The 6,000-nt window shown below is 38.6% G+C and overlaps 1 pseudogene; it reads left to right on the top strand.

Moving 5' to 3' along the window:
* Positions 1-1,442: 1,442 nt before the first annotated feature.
* On the top strand, positions 1,443-1,890 carry LOC130472059 (vacuolar iron transporter homolog 3-like; annotated as a pseudogene).
* The last annotated feature ends 4,110 nt before the right edge of the window (positions 1,891-6,000 follow it).

Genomic DNA, 6,000 nt, shown 5'->3' with positions numbered 1-6,000 from the left:
CTTGCCTAGCCCACGATGCATTTTCTAGTTAAATTCAAAATTCAAAATTTCAAATTCCAATCCAACGGCGTCATAATGCTGGATTTTCTAGTCCAATGAAAAATTTCAAATTCCAATCCAACGGCGTCATAATGCCGGATTTTCTAGTCCAATTACAAATTCCAAATTTCAAATTCCAATCCAACGATATCATAGTGCCGGATTTTCAATTCGAACCTCAAGATCTATGTTCAAAACCTCAAGTTAAAATTTCCAAATCCATGATGGCGTGGATGATGACTTAACGGTTTCATTATTTGTTTGGATGAAGAAGTCTCGACTTTTTGCATCCAATATTCTAATTCCTCCATATGATCTTCTCCATTTACTCTTTAAAGAATTTGTATGACCTTATCTTTATTATTTTTCTCCAACCTGAAAATTGAACTTTAGGTAAGGAGAAGTGACAATAAAAGGAATACTATAACTACATTCTCAACCAAAGAAAAAATCAACCTCCAACCCTATGACTTATGTTTTGACACGAAGTAGCTCATCATAGATGCTCCTAATGGGCCAAATAGAAAAATTACATTGAAAAATATGGGACATTTTCCTGGAGTGATCTCTAGGGTAATGGGTGTAATAAATTATGATAAAAATATCAAAAAGATACGATATTCGGTGACGTAGTTGATAACTTTTTAGGCAGAAGAGATCTAACTTATAAAGAAGTGGAATGTTAAATATATATATATATATATATATATATATAGCGTGGAGGGAAGATGAAATGGATGGATCAGTGGGAAGGGCAAATGAAATCAGTAGGGAGCTTGCAATTACAATAGTTGACGAGAGCCGTAAGATCAAGTTTGAGGTTGAGGTGAACAAGTCCTAATATATTGGCATGAACAGCAGTGCAAAGACAAGCAGCAGCGTTGAGGTTAATGAGGTTACCAACAAGACTACAACATTCAGCCTTTTTAGGAGACCCAATACGAAGGTGAACTACATTTAGCACATCTGCACACACGTTCAACTTAAGGGTATCCAAGGGGCAAGACTTTAGAGGTTATTATTTATCGTATCGTATACGACGAATCACCGTCGTACGATACGATTATTCGTTTCGCCCAGCTTACGAATATTGGCGATACAATATACGATTCCAACGCAAGGTCGTATCGTATAATACGTTTTCCAAAACTAATTACCGAAAATCTATTAAATGAATTTCCGATTCATTTAATCCGGTGATCTGTTACATGTCATTGGTGTGACCTTATAGGTTCAGTCAAGAGTAAGTTGTGAGCTTAATATCCATTAGAACTCACTGATTGGAAGCATTGCTCCAGCTAGCTGTTCCGATCACTTGATCTTACTGAATTAATTGTTCGCAGTTAATCTGAATTTTGGTATTAGACTTAATGCACCTCGGGTGAAGGACATATTTCCTTCATATGATCCTTACCATTTTTGCGGTCCTCGTTGGCGGGGCTTGTAGTATGGCCATCGGAGAGTTCATATCCGTGTACTCGCAGCTCGATATCTAGCTAGCTAAGAAGAAAAGGGAGAATATGAATAAAGGAGAAATAGTGAAAGAGGAAGGTCATGTGGGGGAGGATGAGGATTTTCCTAATCCATTGCAAGCGGCGTTTGCCTCGGTTTTCGCTTTTCGGTGGGTACTATGGTTCCACTCTTGGCGGCATCCTTCATTAAGGATTATAAGGTGTGGCTGGGGTGGTGGCAGCGGCTGTGACGTTGTCGCTAGTGGTGTTCGGGTGGTTAGAAGAAATTTTGGGGAAAGCGTCAAGGTTTAAGGCTTTTTTGAGGGTTTTGTTGGGTGGTTGGGTTGCTATGGCTATTACTTTTGGGTTAACCAAGTTGGTTGGGTCAGAGAGGTCTTGATAAGTTCATTTTATTCTTTGGAAAAAAATAATAATTTGAAACACAAATCAACTCAACTATTAGTGTTCGAAGTTAATTAAACAATACTCCTTATAAAGTTATTTTACCTAAATAACTCACGTATGATTTGGGTTTAAGAATGAACTTAAACTTATTACAGAATAAATGAATAATGTCTGATTTGTATTAATAATCATATTGATTTTGAAAAACGACAAAAGCTGAAAACTATATTTGTTTTTTTTGTTTTTTTATGATTTTTATATTTTATAAAAAACTAGAAACAAAAATTGATAACGAACGATTCAGTAAACTATTATGTTAGTTCGTTGTTTTATTATTTGATCGACAACTTTAAACAATTGAACAACAAATTAAATGCCAAAAATGTTTATGGCTTGGAATTCCACAGTTCTTCTCATTGAGTAAGTTGGATGCTAGACTTTATTTCTTTCAAATTCTAGGAAAACAGTTGTTATTGTCCTATTATCTTCTCTACTATATAAGTGAAGAGCTGATGTTAATTGGATAACACTACTTTTGGTGTCCCCTTAAAATAGACTATTATACCCTTGGTAATTAAAAAAAATTATTAATAAAAAAACAAACAGAAATGGCTATCTGCTTAACTATATTCAACCAGATTTTTGGGGTGATTAGACACTGAGTTTTCAACCCCATTACTCTATATTAAACCAGATTCAACCCCATTACCCTATATTCAACCAAATTCAACCCCATTACCATATTACCCCATTACCCTATATTCAACCAGATTTTTGGGGTGATTAGACACTGAATTTTATTATGAAAAATAAGTGAAAAGTTTGTGGGATTGAAGAGAGCGGTTGAGAGATTTTCGTTTTAGGGTTACCGGTGTTATTGACATTTTGAGCCCCTGACTTTTCTTTGTGCCCCTGACATTACCGGGCAGAGGAAGTCGTTGCCATTGACACGAAACGCGATCATAACTGTAAAAGGAAATAGGAGTGAGAAATCGTTTTGGAATTGGAATTGAATTGGGAGAGTTTTTGATAATATTATTGGGAATGAGGAGAGTGTAGAGAGATAAAAAGGAAGGGAAAAGAGGAGAGTTTATAAATTTACGCCATGAAATAGAAACAGAGTAAAGAATAGAAACAGTCGCTCAAATCAAGTTATAAAACTTCGTCTCAAATCCATGGATCGCCAAAGTCATAACTAAGAGGCAGACTAACGATCTCTTGCCCAGGTTTCCGAACCACAAAGATCGGAAGAACAATTCGGGTCTTTTAGCAGATCGACGGATTTAAAGAGTCCGAAAACAAAATGAGTCTCTTAGAAGATCTACGGATTTGAAAAACTCAAATCTAAAAATGAGTCTCTTAGCAGATCTACGGATTTGAAGAACTCAAAAATAAAATGAGTCTCTTAGCAGATCTACGGATCTAAACAACTCAAAATAAAATGAGTCGCTTAGCAGATCTACGGATTTGAAGAACTCAAAAATAAAATGAGTCTCTTAGCAGATCTACGGATCTAAAGAACTCAAAATAAAAGAGGCTCTTAGCAGATCCTCGGATTTGAAGAACTCGCAAACAAGGAGTGTATTAGCAAATCTACGGATTCAAAGGCAAAGAAACTCAGTAAAATATAAAATCTTCGGAAGCACAGAAAGTTAAAAAGATGCAGCTACATAGCAAAACATTATTTTTCATTCAATATTTGGGGGAAAAATACGAGTACATCAGTCAGCTCGGCACAAGCCCGAGGACCCTCAAAAATTGAAAGCAAAATGAAAATACAGCTAAAAACGGCAGCCATCAACAAAAGATTTCGGCCTACCGAAGTACAAAGAAAGAAAAAAGAAATTATTAAAGTACAACGCAGCACCGAGGCAAAAGGGGGAAGGTCAAGCACATATTCGGAAGTCCTCAACTGGAACCAACCGACTCAAAGAAGACAACTGCCCGAATCCCTAATTCTTCGGAGCGTCAACGTCAGTCCCCCGAGGAGCATCTTTGGAGGAGCCTCCAACATTGGTGTCACCTTCGGAGTCCACCTTCCGAAGCCGAACTTCTTCAAGATCCCTTTGACGCTCAACTTCGGCTTCGTCACGGTCGGCCTGGCACTCCTCCAACTGATCCTTGGCCCTCATCCAGATCGGAATCTTATCATTCCAAGGGAAATGAGGCATTTGCTTCGCGAACATCCGCCGAGCGCCCAGGATGCCATTCCAGTACTGTTCCCTGAAGGAAATAATGCCCTTGGTCCAAGTATGCATTTAATGTTAAGTCTAATAAATGCGGTTCAGTATTAATTAACAAGTTAATAATTCAGTGAGATCAAGTGAGCTGAATGCCTAGCTAGAGGCCGCTTCAGTTCAAGTGGAATTAATGATATTAATCCAAAGCTTACTATTGACTGAACCCGTAGGGTCACACAAATAGTACGTAAACGGATCAAGTATTTAATGGCATTAAATACTCCATCTATCGATATTCGGAATCGACGGATCTTGATTTCAGTGGGAGCTGAGATCGTCAAAGGCAAGTAAATGAATACTCCGGAAACGATGATATTGCCGGAAACGTAAATATGGATCGTATCGGAAATATAAATATTATCCAAGTCGTAGATGTTGCCGGAAACGGAAACATGGTATGTATCGGAACATATTATCGGAAATGGAAATATTGCCGGAATCGGAAATATTGCCGGAAACGGAATATTGTCAGAATCGGAAATATTATTGGAATCGGAAAATAATTTCGGAAACGGAAATATTAAATATTTGTTCGAAACGGAAATTAATTTCGGAATCGGAAATGTTAAATATTGTTCGTATCGGAAATGAATTCCGGAATCGGGAATTTAATCGGAAGCGCATCGTACGAATTAGCATCGGACGAGACTTGCTAGACGAAGGCCCAGCACGAAGCCAGGCCTGCGTCCAGCAAGCCATGCGCATCAACACAACGCAGCAAAGCCTCGCCAGGCCCAGCGCAAGGCCAGGCCCATCAAGGCCATGACGCGCGCGCGAGCTCGTGGGCTGCGGGCTGTGCTGCTCGCGTGGGCCGCAAGGCTTGCGCGGGCTGTGCGGCTCGTGCTCGTGCTCGTGCAACGCTTGTGTTCAATACAAATCCTAAAGCTAATGGAATTTGTTCTATGATTAAATCCTAATCCTAATAAAGATAGAATTTGATTAATAGAGTTTTGATAAGATTCTAATTAAACAAATTGGTATCCTAATAGGATTCTAAATCCTTTTCCATGACTCTATAAATATGTGCCTAGGTTCACAAATTTATATAGAAGTTTTCAAGTATTCAAAGCTAGGATTTTTAAACAAAAAATCAGCCAAACACTTGAATTGAATATTTGCGATTCTTGTTGATAAATCTTGAATTTTTGATTGACCTACTGTATATGTTTAACAAATTTGAATGCCTAGACTTGTTAATTATACAACCTGATTTGTAATTATGATTAATTTGTTGAAATTCGAATAATTTAGAATTGATTTGATTTTCAAAATTAATTAATGATTTAATTAGGTATCAATGATTAAAACCAACCATAAAAATTGTTAGTTTATGATAAATTTTAAATTTTTATGACCTAGATTTGAATCCAAGTTAATCGGAAATTAATTGATAAATAAATTTTCGATTTTTCGCCCTAAAATTATGAAATTAATATGATTTATTAATTTGTCATTAATTTTGAATTAAAAATTTTAAATTTTTATGAAAATCGCTCATAAATGTTGCACGCACAAAGCAAAGGACGCTACGTGTTACCCTTAAGGGGTGTTGTATAGTGCGGGCACGCGACGACGAGCAAGGGAGCTCGTCGCCCGTGCGGTACGAATGCAGCGAGCAACATAGCATGGCGCGCGCGCGAGGAAAAGGTGCTGGCCGTGTGTGCTATGCGATGGGCGTGGGCAATAGGCAAGGCACTGCGAGCAGTCGCGTGTGGGCAACAAGCGTGCTGCGCCACAGCGCGCACTGCCTCGCGCCAGCGAGCAATGGCTCGCGCAACGAGCGATGGCTCGCGTGCAGCGAGCGATGCCTCGCGAGGGAAAGCAGCAGCAGACGTGACACAGCACAGAGGCTGCACGCAGCGTGG

Source organism: Spinacia oleracea, chromosome 4 (assembly GCF_020520425.1).
Source record: "Spinacia oleracea cultivar Varoflay chromosome 4, BTI_SOV_V1, whole genome shotgun sequence".
NCBI classification, from domain to species: Eukaryota; Viridiplantae; Streptophyta; class Magnoliopsida; order Caryophyllales; family Amaranthaceae; genus Spinacia; species Spinacia oleracea.
This window is presented reverse-complemented; position numbering and strand designations above follow the sequence as displayed.